This window comes from Phaethon aethereus, assembly GCF_964289735.1.
Source record: "Phaethon aethereus genome assembly, chromosome: 8".
NCBI lineage: Eukaryota > Metazoa > Chordata > Aves > Phaethontiformes > Phaethontidae > Phaethon > Phaethon aethereus.
In genome coordinates this window covers 22,542,986-22,560,478 of record NC_138584.1, presented here as the reverse complement: position 1 = coordinate 22,560,478, position 17,493 = coordinate 22,542,986, and positions in this window count along the sequence as shown.

Sequence of the window (17,493 nt, the reverse complement as noted above, 5' to 3'; positions counted from 1 at the left end):
TGTACAGAATTCTATGTGCAGTTTCACCAAAGCCACAAGGAAGAAGATGATCACCTCCTTGGGCTGTGATATGATATTTCTACAACCCAGAGTCAGTTGCTGTTTTAGCTGCTTCAGCCCTTCACTGTAAGCTTTAATTTGCCATGCTTGGCTGTCTTTTTGGACTTTCCAGTACATCCTTTCTATAGAATTGCAGTGCCTCAAAACATAACAAAGCATGACTTTGATTTTTGGAGGAAGAATTTATTCTTTTTACTCTTATTTATAACATTTAAGAGATTTTTGTATGATTTCTCTGTCTTTGACTAGAATATAAAAGTGCCATATTTATTATGAAATGATATGCTAATATATGAAATATATGAAATATGTATTTTCTACTTCCTTTAAATTGTCACTGTTGTAGATAAAGCATGCTAGCCTCCCGTTCATAGCAGTTTTTGCTTGCATCCTGTTTCTAAGACAGTGGTCATATCCAAGATAATTTCAATACATTTTTAATAAGATTTTGTGAGAGGTGTTTTGTTAAGTCTGTTGATACATCAAAATCTGAAGACATAACAAGTGGAATTCCACAAGGATCTTTCCTATGTCCAGTTGTATAAGCATGTCACTACTGACTGAGGGTAAAAAAGGAAAGTAGATGAGACAATAAGGTTGGGAGGGTCTGCAAGGGAAAGATTAGAACTGAAAATGGTGATGATAAATTGGAAAACCATTCTGAATTCAGTAAGGTGACATCCAATACAGGCAGATCTCTAGGTGGAAACATCAACACACTGTGAAGTTATTTGCTATGCAAAATCACTGCAGAAAATTATCTAGCCATAAACTGAATAGGAGTCACTGCACAAATGCGATGCTGGATGAAAAAAGCAAATGTCATTCTGAAGTGTGGAACAGGAGTGTGATCTAATTATGCCATGATTTTTAGTACTGCTAGGGCTCTCCAGGGCCACCGTATTCCATTTGCAACCTCACAATTAAACGTGTGGACAATTCTGAGAAAGCTGAGAAAACGCCAGCAAGAGCAATGCAAGGTTTAGAAATGAAAGGTTGATAGAGTTGACTGATAAAGAAGGCAGCTGAATGTAATAATCACCTGCGAGAAATGTTGTAATGAAGATTATAGTGATATGGGTTTTTTATTTCCCTGTGTCTACTTACAATAAAAAGGAAGAAATGGGTCTGTTTGAAACACATAGTGTTCTTCTGATATTAGGAAACAGTTCAATTTATAGGATGAAAGGTTGGTAGCAGGCTACCCCTGGAAGTTTTGCAAGCTTTTCCAAGAGGACTTTGGAAAAGGAAAATAGGTTAAGCATTCCTGATTCTGTCTCAGAGCAAGGAGAACTCCTCCTAAGGCCTTCTCTAGCTCCATACCTTCATATTTCTCTACGTACAGTGCAGCACCTCCCAGAATTAAAGCAGTACAAACTGTCAGAGAGGTCTGATTTGATACAAACCCCTTATTTTATGCCCCAGCCAGACTCAGGACCCCTCCTGCAAACGTTAGCATAGCTTGTTGTAGAAATACAATGAAGTCAAATTTCATTGATAACTATAGTCCATTGAAACTTTTTGGGTTCAGCAAACTTTACCTGAAGTGAAGGTAGAGATCTGGGAAAACATGCCTGCCTCCAGGGGAGCCTGCCCTAGGGAAGGGTGGTAAAAGCTTTGCATTCCTGAGCCAGCCATACAAAGATAACAGTTTTCTTTGCTGCTTAACTGTCCATACCACCTTTTCTTACTTCTGTTTTTTACAGAGCAAACTTAAAAACCAAAACAAAACAAACCCACAGTGCAGGCCTCAGTCATTTTTTTGAATCATGAGTAATGTAATCCTCTTGCTCACTTATTACCTGGTCTAATTTCTCATTAGTGTATTTTTTCTTCTTGATGTCTTCAAATGTCTTTTATTCACTGTTTCTTCTTTAATTAAAATCACCTTAGTGCACATTCAGTTGCTCTCATCTTTGTCCAGCTCTGCTCATTTATGTATAATTTTCTCCATTTCCAGAACATTCTTGCTGCCCTCCATTCTTTGAGTAGACACTTGGGAAGCTGTACTGGCTGCTTGGCACTTTCCTTTCTTTATCAGCAGGATTATATTTTTTTCTGATGCCTTTCAGCAGTCTGAGGGCTTCTTGCATTTTTATGTCAGAAAGCATCCTTGAACTTCAATATCAACTGCTCTGTGAATCCATTCTTTAGCATGCACCAAAGGACTAATGGGCACTACCAGGGAGCATCCCTATTATTTAAAATCAGTTCATAGTATGAAAAATTACAGTAATGAAAGTTAGATCCATGATGAACATTTTTTTGTCTAGAATCTTTACTTTTATGAGTCATGAAATTGTCTTTTGTATAATTTAATTTTCAGATTCAGAGTTAAACTCCATGAGGCCAATTTTTAAATTATTTTTGCCACCTTGAAAATACAAAGGAGCTGTATCCAGGCCCTATATAGCCTTAAATATATATAGTCAGGAACTACAACCAAGCCGTAGAAAATACTGCTTGTATATAAAGAAGGTCAGAAGAGAGATATCCCAAAACCACACTGCAGCTCATTTTAGCTGTCACTATTTTGTTGACATGTGTAATAAGATTCAAGTTAAAGCAGTACAAAGAAATAGTCCACAGCCAGCTACCAAACAGGGAACTGTGAACCCCTCTTGCATTTTTCACACTCTGCTTCTCAAATGAACAGAAATCAGAGAACCAAATGGAGAACCAAGGCTGGTCATTAATCTGCACTACTCATCCAGAAGTGTTTGGCCACCTTGAAGTGTTTATGTATATGGTTACTATAACCCTCACTGGATCACTCCATTAATACTACAGATTTTACCTGAATCCTTCTGTGGCCACCTCTCAACAGCACTGGAGTGTCTCACAGCCATTAAATTTGTCTAGACACATATCATTCCCATGAAACCACTGTTACTGCTTTCTAAACGGCAAGATTGCGTGCCAGATAAATGTCATGCTTAAAGTCATAAAGGTTTGTGGCACATTCCAGGTCTGTAGGAACCCTAAGTGACAGTCACAAAATGATGATATATCCAATATGTCTTATGTTACTTCATGTTATTGAGAATTGAAGTACCTGAAGATGGAATTAAATTAAATAACTTTTAAATATAACAAAAAAATTTAATTGGATGTGGCCACTGTGAGTTCTACTTCTGTCCCCCCAAGAAGCAGCAGGTGGCTTGTACTGATAATTGTAATGAAACTGAAAAATGAAGGTTGGCAAAACCAACAGATTCTGAATGTCCTCCTCAATTTTATTTTGAAACACCACCTTTTTAGCACCTGCAATCTCTTTAGTGAAACAATGTCAGCCAGTTCTGCAGAAAACAGGACACAGCAGTCCCAGCTAATAAAACCTGGAATTTGTTTGGACTGTAGATATAGAAGTTCATGACTGAGAGGTTCAGAGAGTAAAGTTTTTATTTGCCCTAGGGATCCATGAAAAGACAGACAGCAAGAAAAGTGAAACAGTAAGATGCAGAGGTATGTGTCATCAGATACTGATGCAGTCATGGGTAGACACAGGTAAATGGAGCTCCTCTACTTCTAATTTAGAAAAATTTAATAATAGAACTTTTTACACGTTCTTACCTCATTTCTGTTTACCATTATACCATTGTCAGCAAACTTAATGCACGTAGTACTTCTGCAAATTGGGATTTTACAAGTTTTGCAGCCTTCACTTGTAGGACAGTAGGCACATTTTGAACTTGTCAGCCTTGAAAATGCCCCTTGAACCTTTTGATTTATGGAAGTTTTTAAGCTGTAGAAATGTAGATAGGCATACAAGTGGAAAACTATGAACTATATTACATCCTTGGTTTACAAAAGCAAAGAAAGACTGGCAGACGGGACAGATACTCCCTGTGTGGTGTCTTATGGGAAGATCCATGTGTGTTAGGTAAGGGAAGCAAAGACTGTAATACCCCATCATCCACTTTTAAACGAGCTCTTGAGAAACATGTTACAGATAATGCAACCAGAAAGAGCTATGTAGATGAAAGCAGTGGATAGTGGGCAAAGGCTGACAAAGTCAGCTCATGAGCCATGACATTCAGGATTCAGAGAACAAAGCTGAGACTGGAAAATGCAATACAACAAAGCAGAAAGAATGTTAAATAGTCGTATGGAGTAAGGTGGATGTGCAATAATAAAAATTGCTGGGCATTTGTGACCTCTTATAAAGCACTTTTTTCTTCAGATTATCAACTTTGCTGTATTGATAATTCTTGTGTGTAGAAAGAAAAGGAGAAACTACTGTCTTTATTGTGTACTCTTGGTGTAACAGAAAAGAAATAGCAGGTATGTTTAAATGATCTATTATATTTATTATTGTTTGCATTGCAATGACACCTAGACCACCCAGTCAAGCCAGACATGGGTGGGTAGTGGGAACCGTAAATCTGCATTAGCTCTTACAGGCTTTATCTGTTCAGTCACATATGACTGAAATCTCAGATGCCTGCAGACGAGAATTAATTCTTAGTATATCATAAATTCAGAATCATATCAGGCTAAAAGTAGAGCCCATGGGTTCCTGTTATATTTAAATAAAAATTATTTCATGTACAGTGACATGGGGAGCTAGTGCAGCGATCGCTCTGAGTTTTGCATTGGAAGGGTAAGGGGATATAAAGCCACTTTCTATGGAGTCTTTCAGATGTTCAGACTGCTACACAGGAATGATGGAGCATGGAGTCACGTAACATGTGGATTGTTTCCATACGGTCCCAGGGAATCTTATACATCTGGGTTTGAGTTCCCTTTTTCCTATTCCTGTCTTACTGCTTCCCAAGCCTTAGGCCTCTGTCTCTATTATAGCACTCTGTCCTGGCCATTCATTTTAGCTATTGTCTTTTTCTGTATTCTCAACCCTGATGTTGTTCAGCACACTGGAAGGAGATCCCAAACAGAAACAAATTATTTCTGAAAACATTAACTCACATTTAGCTGGGTCATGAAATTGAGTGAAGGAGCAGACTGGGGAAGGACATTATTCTGTCCGTCCTTACTGCTATCTTTGACCTGTTCTTTACACATCTACAGCTGGCAAACTTTGCAGATCACCCAGTCACTTGTTTCTAAGGAGCCAGGCTAGATGTCATACTTCACAGCTGGATTTCCTTCCTGAGGCCTGATGGGAGCTCAGATTGCAGAATTACCAGGGAAGTGGGCTAATGAAAAAGACACTGCAGCTGACTGCTTAGTCACAAGGTGAAGTTGGCACTGTGATTTATAGGAAAGTTGAACATGTGTCCTACTACAGCAATGAGCAAAGTAGAGAACTCTACTTTGTCCTGTATCAAAGCAAGATAACAACTCTGAAGATAGGTACCTTTATTTTCCAAATCTCTTGAGCAGGTCTTAATCCTACTAAGCAGATAGATAGTAAATTTGTAAGATCTGACTAGTGTGTAAGCTGATGGCATTATAACCCTAAAAAACTTTAGGACCCATCTCTATAGGCAGGAAGAATATGTTTTGACTTTGTCCTAGATGACAGTCTACAGTTGCTAGAGAATGACTTACAGCTTAGGAAATCAAACCAGCAATTTTTTGTACACACATATGTGTGTGTGTATGTATTTCAATTCATGAAATTTAAGAGAATTGAAAAGCAAGTTGAGCACCACGTTGATCAGCTTGTATGAAGATTTTATTCAAGAAAAATTACTGTTTGGTTCAGAAAAATTGGGAAAGGATGGCAAAGTCCTGTCCTTAGTTATCAGATGAGCATACACTGCACTGTAGCAATTTACGTCCCTGACAAGTCCATGTGCAAAATTTTTATATATATCCTTTATCTTTCTGCTAGGATCTAAGCCCTGGGAAAACCAAGATTGGCAAAGGAGTAAAATTAAAAGTAATTTTCAAATGCTTTGTTTTAAAGTAATTTATCAATATTTAGGGGCCAAAAGTGGCTTCAGCCTGTTATTGCAGATCTAGGTCTGTGAAGAGTTTCACCAGGCTTGATGCTAAGCTCATAAGTCATCCTTTACATACAAACATGTCTGCTGAATTACAGAAAGTAAAATATGCGGTTTTGTCCTTGCAGGATGAGAGCTTTGAACCATGGGTGAAACTTCACAAGTTGTTTTGTCACTGAATTGTTTTACAAGAGTTTATGAAACACCTTCAAGTATCAAAATGAATTAATTTACAGCATATGTTAATTGCAGGAAACTTTGCTCTTTACATAGGGCTGTAAGACCTCAAAAGCATCGTAAGCCAACTAGGTAAATAGTGTAAAAAGGATCCAAAAATATTGCAGCTGCATGCCACTCTTCAGTCATTTTTAACCTCGTTATTATTGCTTATTTATAAATCCCTAGAAATAGGTGTTTCTAATAGATCTGATGATAGATCCTGAACCAGAATGACACTGTAATTAGACAGGGGGAGGGGAAATGAATCTGATGTTCTTCCAAAGCTCATTAAAAGAGGTTGTGCACTCCATTGCACAGAATATTGCCCATGACTGGTAACAGAAGAGCATACTACTAGCTTGATAGGGAGGAGAACATGAAATTATTTTTCTAAAAACTGAGGCAAATATTGGAGAATAATGGAGAATTAAAAAGAAGAGTGAGTCTTCTTTTTAAGGACTGGGATATTGCTGTTCCTGACCATATGCTGGTAAACAAAAATGCCAATGTGCTTTACCATTTATGAGCAGGGCAAAGGTTTACTGGTCAGAGATGCCAATGCCAGAGCCAGTGTCTATACTGCCTAACCTGACTGATATTTATTTGGCAAGGTGCACAAGTTTCTTGGCAGATCTGGTGGTTCCACTTGCTGATCATCTACTATACATTCCTGTGCATTTATGTTTGACTGTATAAAAAGATGTGTGTGGTGCCTGGAGCTTCCATTTCTCATTAAAGCTGATGCAGTTTTAGAAAGCATTTGACTTTGGAATAATTTGTGCATTCTTACTCAGCCTTGTTTTCTAATGGACAGTTTTTGACCCTGAAGGATGCTCTTAGTATGCAGATAACACACATACTGCCTGTCACATCACCACTGGCTCCAGCAATGCCAAACAAAACGCAATTTGCTTGGCAGCCTTGGCTTTGCTGCATTTACTTTGGCCACACAGAATGGCCACCCATGTGGTAGCATAAGAGGAGAAAAATATTTTGAATGCAGTGACTCACCCATGAATCTTATCCTGCAAACAAATGTTCTGTAGTTCACAGAAAGGTAAAAAAACAATGAAGCAGGGGCAGGTACAGCAAAACAGCCTTAGGTGCATTGGATATCCACTAAAAAAAAAGAAAAAAATTAAATGTTGTATAAAATACTAAGAAATGGTGATAAATGAAAGCAGATGTAAACTTGAAAGAAAGGGTTAGGGTAAGCTATTTGGTAACCAATTAACAAAATTAGTGTAATAAATAGAGCTGTCTGTCAAAAAAGGCAAGAATATTCCCCTTCTGCTGAGTCCCACATAAGAGGAAGCTTTGGACAATTTGAAGGTTACTTCAGTCATAGCATGTCAGGGCAGGAGGCCAGATTTTAGCACCTCTTCTGCACAGGTCTTGAGGGAGAACACAGATCTTTAAAGGTCTAACATTATCTATAAAATACTTCTTTGGCTTTCATAAACTTTGTCTTAGCCAGTATAAGGTATTATTATTCTGTAAATTCTGTACCAAGCAAAATATCATTCCCATTTACATAGGGCAGGTGAGATGATTTGTCCCCACACAGATCATTAATGTTTGGTTGAGCTGATGAACTGAACAGAAACCTCTCGAATCTTAGTTCAGTTTTCCCATAGTTAATGATATTTCCTAGCCAACTGTGTTTGGGACTTCTTGTTTGAATGTTGTTCCCATATCATACAGACATATTGTGCCTGTATTACATGAACAATATTAGCCTTATTCATTAGTTATTGATCAGAGACAATAAAACTCCCTGGATCCAGGTCTAAATTCAGCTGTAATCATATAAACATATTGGAACAAGAAAACTGATAACTTTTTCTCAGTAGGAATGGGGGAATCCAGACTGAACACCTGCCAAATACTCCTAATTCAAATCATGAGCAAGTGACCACATACTAACATATCAATGTAAGACTATATACAGTGAGACGAGGTACTGACAGAAACGTTGATGAAAAAGAAGCCATCTATTCTGGGGAAAGCAAAGAGCAGAATCCTCTCTAAGGTTCACTTTGGTAGTTGCTTTGGAGTTGATGGCCTTATGTCGATTGACATTTGCTGAGATTCTGGGATAAAGGTTCTCCTGTACTCAGTATTTGGGGCTGGAGGTTACAAACCAAGGCAACCTTGGAAATCATGGCTATTTGGAAATGAAAATTTTCAGCATCTCTGTTTCTACTGGTGTGTTATGTTCTCAGCAACAGTTATATCTACTTTTGATCTATGCCAATGGTTGGACAAGCCTTGCAAATGCATGAAAAAGTTTTTATGACAAAAGCCAGGGGATGGCAGAGGAAAGTCCTGGGAAAGGTGAATTTTCAGGCTCTGTGGCATGTATACCTGGTGAAATGGAGCAGTTGGCTGTGCTATCAGCAACTCTGGACTAAATGATTATGGAGTTTTTATGATGTGCAGCATTAAGAACAAGTTGTATAACTTGTTTAAGGCACCATAAAAATTCACAACTTAGAATGACCGAAACCTACAATCATTCCTAATACTAAACATTCAAATCCCAGGGTAAAGCCTGGGAATATATCCAGGCCTCTACAATACTTCTTATATTTACATTCTTCCTCCTACACAGACAGAATTTCGCTTTATAAATGGACGAGCACATGTTAAGGTGGACCAATAAAGCAGTTACAGAACATTAGTTGCTGCTTTGAAGTGTTATCTTTAGGGAAAGTAAATTAAAACATAAAGAAAGCAAGTAGTAAGTCTGCTCCTTGAGGCAACAGTTAAGACTTGCTTGGAGAAGTTTCAACACCAAGTGACCCAGCACTTTGCTACTGCTGAGGGAAGCAGAAAGAAAGGTACTCAGCCAGAGGCTGGCTTCTATCACAAGTGGCCATTCCTGAAGCCAACGAGGTATTTAGAGGGGATACCCTTTTCTTAACAGGTTCTTCTGAAGTGGGTAGTTCAGAGCTGTTGCACCAGATCTTCACCAAAGCACTATTCTTTAATTAGCAGAATCTGCAGATGTCTAGCTAAACAGGTGCTATAGCTGTTTTGTACAATTTATCTGGAGAGCTAGCATACTCTTTGTGTGGTGAACTTTTGTCCACCTGGATATCTGAGAGTTGCTTACCTGAGTAAACTCCTAGGATGCTTGGTTGCACCTCTGTCCCACCTGGGATTGGACTTGCAACTGTGATGTTTACATGCATGGTGAGTGAAGACTGGGTAGAGGCAAGGAAATAAATCTTTCTCTCTGGTGAAGTCAGGAATAATTTTTCCATCAAATTCAATGAAACTGGAAAAAGATTTTATCCAGTATATGTAACTGACTCTTTCCTTTTGATCACAGGGCTCTCTTGAGCTTAATTGTATGGCATGGCCCATTCAGAATCAAAGTGCTACTGTTATGGGTGTCAGTTATTGTGATGAATTTCTGAGGTATATTGCAAGCTGTGGATTTCCTTGTTAGCTTTTGGTCCTATTCAGTGACTTTTGTTCCAGTTCTGGGATTTGACATTTCATATTAATAAATGGTGTTTGTGAGATAGTGGGCATTAATATCAGAGTGAGTAGGAGCTTTACTGACCCTGACATTTGATGAAGACCTCACCTACTTACATAAATCAGCTTGGTTCTTGTTAAGACTTTGTGATGTGTTTATTTCTGAACAATAACACAAGCCAAACAGATACAGCAGTAAAGTGAAAGAAAGAACACATATCAACAGGAGTCTGAACAGAAACTAAATACTGATGAGAATGAAACCTTATCTCAGGACACAGGAGCTGGCATTCCCTGCTGCCAACAGCTTTCACAAAGCAAAGAAGAGAGAGAAATGTTTTATAAAAATTATAAAGAAATTGGGAGATCCCCTTAGATAACTATCCACCTACATGTAGCTGTCACTGAAAAAAACAAACATCAGGAAAAAAAACCAATAAATGCCTATTCTTCAGTATAGCCAAGTGTCAGCCATGGGGCTCCAGTGAAATGAACGTGTTCCATCTTGTGTAGATGTATGTATTAATCGCTTGAAGCTGCACTATCAAAGAAAACCAGCTGAACAACAGAACAAAACAAAGAAGCTCTGAGGCCTTCCACTGCCTACAGCAATATGCAGTTGAAGATGAATACTCTGCTCATTTCCATTCTGAACTAAATTCCATCTTCAATGCCATCAATATCATCGGTGTCATTACTGCAACTGCTGCGTGAATTTGACGAAATAACTATTAATTAGACCATTTTTCCCTCCTTCAACAACAGCCCTAGTGCTTCAGTTCCTAATGGAGTTTCTCATACTGTATTTTGATTTTGCTCAGAGCAGCCTTTCTGAGTTCTAAGTTACTGTAATATAATTGGAAGTATAGCAAAGGTTATAGAATACCCGTCATACTTTACCACCTCATCTGCTTCACAACATTACATATCAGCAGCATAAACAGCCAACTCAATAATGAAGAATGCTGACATAAAAAATAACACCCTACTATCACACACTCTAAGTCTTTTCACTCCTCTCTCTGGTCAGCAAGGTGAGCAAAATTGGGAATGTCAGATCAAAGCAAGAGAGCACAAACCAGGTAAAACTGTTCACTTTCAGAGGCAAGAATTATTCATCCTGAAAACATCATGAGCTGTTCTATTTGTCTTACACCACGATGATTGTCCTGTATACCTCTGATACTTTTGGATTAGTCTAAATCTAATAGTTTCTTTTCTCAGCCTATAGATATATTTAGCGTGTTAGCTAACTTGCTGGTTTAAGTCTTTCCATTGGTACATGAAACAGCAGTAAGTTAATTTGCATTGTAGGAGTGCAGGTTGCTGCATCATCACTCTGTGCAGAAAGTAATGCACATCTGCCTGTACCAACATTGTTGTGGCTCCTGCCTCCTTTAGTTATTGAGTAGAGATAGGACAAAGAATACACTTCTGTCTTTTCTTATCTAGCCCTGTTTCATGTACTCCTCTGCGTTTTCACAGTCCCCATCACAAACAGAGCTGAGCTGCTCTGCTTCAGCAAAACGAAAAAAGAAAAAACTTAGGGTATCTTCTGAAAACCCAGCTCCTTCAGTCTGTTGCAGAAACAAGCCACAAAAAGGTGGCAAAGATTTCCTGATATTCCCACCAACATTCAGCTCCTTTTTCCTAATCTGTGGAGATGACACTTGTTGTTCACTAATTCATGAACATGTAAACTGATGTTTACCTATAATTTTGGAAGGGGACAATTGGATTTATTGATCATTGCTATTGTAATCTTTGTGGGTACTGTGGGTGAGTTTCTGCTTCCTCATTCAAACAAATTATCTGAAATTTAAGAGCTATCAGTCAGCCAAGGAAGTTTTAATGTGCATACTCACATACGTATACATATGTATATACACACACACATTAGCGTGCATATTAGAATCACCTATTCTATGAAATTGCTCTGTTTCTGGCCTCTGGATTGGTGTATATTTTGAAGAAAAGCACATTCTGGTCAAATTTCATTTCAAAAATTAGTGAGATATGTGGGGCTTGGGGTTTTTTAATGGAAAGGGACATTAGATGGAACCCAAGTTTTTGAAACTGCAAGATGCTATGCCTCGTATTTGGTTCCAGTTTCTGCTTTTCAGGTTTATCGTAACAAGAAAGCCAACATATAACTAGATTGCATATGTCTCATCCAGCAGCTTCTATGCAAGCAAAACCCCCATTGACTCCCACTGACTTAAGGGAAGCTTCTTATTGCTACTGATGATGAGTTTGAGTTCCTATAATGTGAAGCTTTAGGTCCAAATGTGCTGAGGGGCTTAAAAATATCCATGAACAGAACTACTGATAATGAGTGTTGCTGAAATGTCAGCGAAGTAACTCAAAAGTGTCATGATGCAGTTTTCTTATCATTGAAGTTATCCCTGAAATGGAACAGAACTACAGGGACTTTCATAATCTTTTTATAACATCATTATGGCCTCATCCCTTTAGAACACTTGATACTCTTGGCTCCCAGGAGTGGAACACGAATGAAGTGAGCACGTAGGATGGTTCGCAGTATCATGCACTTGCAGTCCTGAAATCTTTGATTTTGAGGTTCAGTGAAAGTTTTGCCTGAGTGATTTGTGAGGTAGATGCTAGGAAGGAGGCTTGAGGATGTAGCCCTATATGTCTCTCTGGTTTGGAATTACAGGTGTTTAAAACTCCATTATTGTTTTAGTAAAGCTGTGTAAGAATTTTCTTAAAACTCTGTCTCCCTTGATTCTTAATGTCTACAGGACATTCCTTATGATAAATATTAATAATTTGCAAGGACATGGATGAATGCACTTTTATAATTATCAAAAAACATACCAGTTTAGTGTTTAAAATTAATTACAGTAGGGAAACTAGCATTCCATAAGGGAATTACATTAACTCATCAGGGTGAGTTCTTTTTGCCTTTCAAGTTACCTTTGTTAAACTTTATTTACTGATTTTGTATTTAACTTCTAAGCATTTAGTGAAATCTCTATTTTTGTAACTACAGGGCTTTATTCCTAAATGTTTGAATTTATGTGTAATTAATCTACATCACAGAATCACTAGGGTTGAAAAAGACCTTCAAGATCATCAAGTCCAACCATTAATCCAGCACCACTCTGTCCCCTAAACCACGTCCTGAAGCACCACATCCACACGTTTTTTGAACACTTCTAGAGATGGTGACTCCACCACCTCCCTGGGCAGCCTGTTCCAATGCTTGACCACCTCTCGGTGAAGAATTTTTTCCTAATATCCAATCTAAACCTCCCCTGGCACAACTTGAGGCCACTTCCTCTCGTCCTATTGCTGGTTACTGGTTACATCACCATATATTTAAACATGTTATAAGTCCATAAATACAAATAACTTAAGAGGAGAATAAAAGTAATTAATTTTCAACAAGTTCCTTCAGTGGCAACATTATTTCTGGTGTGAGAATAGAAAATTAGTATTTAGGGATTTTACATTGGTTTTCGCCCTGCAGATACTTCAGTTTGCCATATCACTGAAAGGCAAGGGTTGCCAAGAACTAGTGGCAGCCAGACAGTTCTGACTTCAGGGCCAACTAAATGTCCCATCACCTTCCCTGGTTCTCCTGTGTCCTACCATAAGAATCCCATTCCACTCAAGAGATGTATTTCCTTGGCCATGTAGTGTTACCTGCAGTCTTTTTCATAGTGGGAATGATGGTCTGATTACACTTAATTGCAGAAGCCTGTGATAAAGTGGAACCAGCTGTTTAGTTAGGTTAATCAGGTACCTCCCAACATTTCCCCTGTACTTTTGCTGATTCCTCTGTTGTCATAGGGACTCATGCTAATTCTAGCTTCCCAAATCTGTAGCATTGAGACTGGTGTGGACTGGCTACAGCTCTAAGTGAGCTGGCAGTGGAGGGATCTTTGCCAACAGCTATCTGCAAGAAGCTCCAAGCTCATCTGGTACATAAGAGAAACTGGGGATGGAAAAGACTCAAGTAAGTGTTGATGTGTTGTGGAGAGCACCAGTGTGGGAGAACGTTCTCTCAGCATTATTAATGTGAACATAATGCAGGAAAGCAGTACAAGAAAAATCTAAAACATCATAGAAGAGGGTTCTGACATTTAACATGGGGGAAGCAAGAAGCCAGGAAATGGAGGAAAAGCCTGTACCACAGTTGCTCACATGATGCCTGAAGGTTTGACTGAAGGTATTTACTTTCTGCTTGTAGAGGCAAAGGCTTATTCATTCTAATACTGCTGGCATACTTCTATCTGCCTCTTTCAGAACATTGAGGAAAAATAATGAGACACTTTGTCCTTACATCACCGCAGTGATCACAGCATGGGAGAACAGTCCATAATGCTTTTAAAGAATTCTTTCTTCATAAAATTATGTGAAAATCCAAGCCTGGAGTAAAGTATTTTTTCATTTGAAGCCCCACTGTACCCCATGCAGGCCACTGTGAAGGTCCTCAGACATGTGAGTTTTCAGTTTAATGCGTAGCAAGGCACTCACAGCAGTTCCACAGCTATCATCACTTTAGCTCCAAAATCTTTGGCTGAATCCTAATCCACTGCATATCTGGGAAGTTGTTTAGGAACTGTAGCTCCCTGCAGAGTGTGGTTTAGAGTCTCCAAAGCAGTTACTAACATATAACAAATTGGGACACCATTTTAAGAGCAGTTCTGCAAACACAAGCTCTCAGCTCTGATGTATTCTATTTTAGAGTCTCCACCCAATCTCCCTAGTCTTTTTAAAGATTGGTTTCCTTCCATTAGCAAAAATAGCACTGAAAGTGGGCACCCTTGACTAGTCTCCCTCGAAAGTCAAAACTGAGACAGTGTTGTGACATTAGTATGCATCCTTGCTCAGAACAGTGTAACTGATGCAACACATTTACAGCAAATTTTAAAATTTCCATCATAGTAAAGAGAAACTGCCATTCAATCCAGTGAAATGCTTTCTCAGCGTCAAAAGATGCTATTACCACAGGACTGGCATCATTTTTCATCTTAAAGAGGGTATTAAATAAGCACAGCAAATTCGTGCAGGTGAGCCTACTGTATTAAAAGTAAAATAAAACCATGCATTGTTCAGGATGAATTATTTTAGTGCGTATATTTTGAGTCAATTGGCCAATAACTTTGCCAATTTGTTAATACCTGCATTTAGGAATAAAATGGATCTATGTAACCCATATTCCTATCTGTTTTAGTCTGTTTCAATGTTGCCACAATCAGCACCCTGCAGTTGGCAATGTATCTGCTGGTCAGCACCTGGTTTGCATAATCTAGTGTTACAATGACGCAAAAACAGCCAAGATCATCTTGCAAAAAAAAAATGTTCCCTTTTTGAAACGTGAAGGCTAACCTTGTCTAATGATTACAAGATTTATGAACAATTCAACAGCAATAGACTAGAAAAGTGAAAGGTCAGCCCATGTGTACACAAAGACTAAGCAGCTTGGGGTGAGATGAAAGATAAGACGAAGATCCAGCCTAGATGTAGAGATATGCCATATTTTCAAGACAGCACAGCATGCTGAGAAGTAACATCCTTATACAGAAATATTTAGGTTTAGGTTTAGGAATATACTTTAATCATCCAGATTTGAATACATAGTCTCCCTCTTCACGGATCTTGAGCTGCAAGCAGGGTGAGGCAGAGGTGTTATTTCCCTTTACACCACCTCTTTATAAGATTTAGAAATATTTCCCTTATATTTGGTATGGTCAGACAGCAGCCATTATATACCATGCTTTCTCTGTGTACCATCTTCTACTCCCTTTGCTAAATCGTAATTAGCTGGCTTGAAATGTCAGCAGCCCAGGGCAGCCTTTAGGCCTCAAAGCTTTCTTTTCTGTTTGTGTGAGTGAAACTGTGCAGATCAGACTTAATACTTTTCTTAATATCTCTTTTGACTTCTTGACTGTCTGTGACAATGTCTAAGATCTTGTTTATCCCTGACATACCCCTCAAAGTGCTTCCCATCCTGTACTGTATCCATATTCGCTGCATATATTCTTTCTGCCCCACTCTAATCCCTTCCCCTTCCTCTCTCACCTTCAAATATGTAAAGCTGTGAATAGGGCACTCTTTCTTCTGCATGTTAGTTAATAATACCCAGACTGTGAAACTAAAACTTACAGTGCTGCATTTCTAATTAATCAAAAAGACATGCTGTAATAATATAGCTACAGATAAGTAGCTGTGCTAGCAATCATCCAGTGCTCTGTTCAAAAGCAACTTACCAAGCAGACCCATTGTTAGTGAGTTACATCATGGTAGTCTGCATGGATTGAGAAGTACATGGTGGAGTAGGTGGCAGGAAATAGTAACCAGGGAAGACCCAGTCCAGCTACTCAGGGACTGGATGAAGGACAAGGAGAGGAGAGGAGTACAGGTGGTTATAGTTGAAGATGAGAGTGGATGGATTTGAGACGGGTTTGTTTCAGGTGTTAGTTGCAGGTGTAATGTGTTGGGACAATCAGTACAGGGTAATTTGAAAGTGTTGCAGTGAGGATGGACTCCTGGACATTTCTGATTCAGCTCTGCATAGTTTCTTGCAGGTCCTTGTGCCTTGCTGGCTGGAGAGGTGGTGCAAAGCAAAAAGAGCCGCGCAAAGCAAAAAGGGCCGAGCAAAGCCCCTGCAGGAGCTGAGAAGAGGAAAATGAAAACCAGAGTTGGACCATATGTCTAGCACATATGCTAAGAGAGGGTGGCCCAGTTTCTCACGAAATGACCCTATGCATAGTCCATCTTTGCCTTTTGGGGAAGAGCAAAGAAAACACATTTTTTTCCAATGACCCATTAGTCTCCAACATGTCTCATCAGCTTTTGATAACTGATTAAGGGGGACTGTGAGGTTTCATAACTTATGGTAGCTAGAAATGTGCAGAATCAGAGAGTCAAGTAATGTTCCAAGACAGCATTTGTATGAGGTCACTTTCTGCTCAGTTCTGTTTGAAACTTTTTTAACTGAGATGGGAGATATTGCTATCACAGCAATCTTCAAGTGATGCTGAGAAATAAAAACTCTTGGTTTTGAGAAGTCAAGAAGGTCCAGGTTTCCAATAGAGGCTTCTAATTTCCAATGCCCAACTTTAGACTTTGTGAGCCTCCGTACCCCAAGTACTAAATATGCATAGCTATAAGGTGACAGCTGGATTTGAGTGAGCGGCATTCCTTACCTTCATTACACAACTATCTTCTGTAAACAGGGATGAAGCCACAGGAATTTTGTGATGATTAGTTAGTGTGCAGACAATGCCTGAAGATGAATAGTGCTTAGGATAAATTTTTCTGAGGATCCTAAAGAAACTGACAAAGTCAGTAGTTTCTTCAATTAAAATGATAGAGCCAGCTACACAAACAAGACTGGCAAGATAATTCCTTCTCTCCTCACTTAGGAAGAAAGTCCAACACTGTCTACACTTGTTCACCAGCAATATCGAATTATATACAAAAAACATCTCCAAAATCAGTAGAGCAGCAAACATTGAGCAACTATTATATTATTTTGTAGTAATGCATCATGCCCATTGGTTTCACTTCTCTAGTAAGTTTTTGTTCTTTACTATCTGCAAATGCTTGAACCACAACCAACAGTGCTTCAACCTAGCAGACTGCTAGCGAGTTGGAACTGATGTGCAGATGGACCTGAGCTCCTCTGCACAGGCTCCAAGCTGGGCGATATGAGTCAGCTTTATCCCAGAAGGCTTTAGTCACAGTATGCGGTTCTGTGCCTGAGTTAATGTGCCAGTATAGACACGCTTTTGGATTCCAAGCTCCACATTTTCCAGACTGATATTGCTTAGAAGCAAAGAAG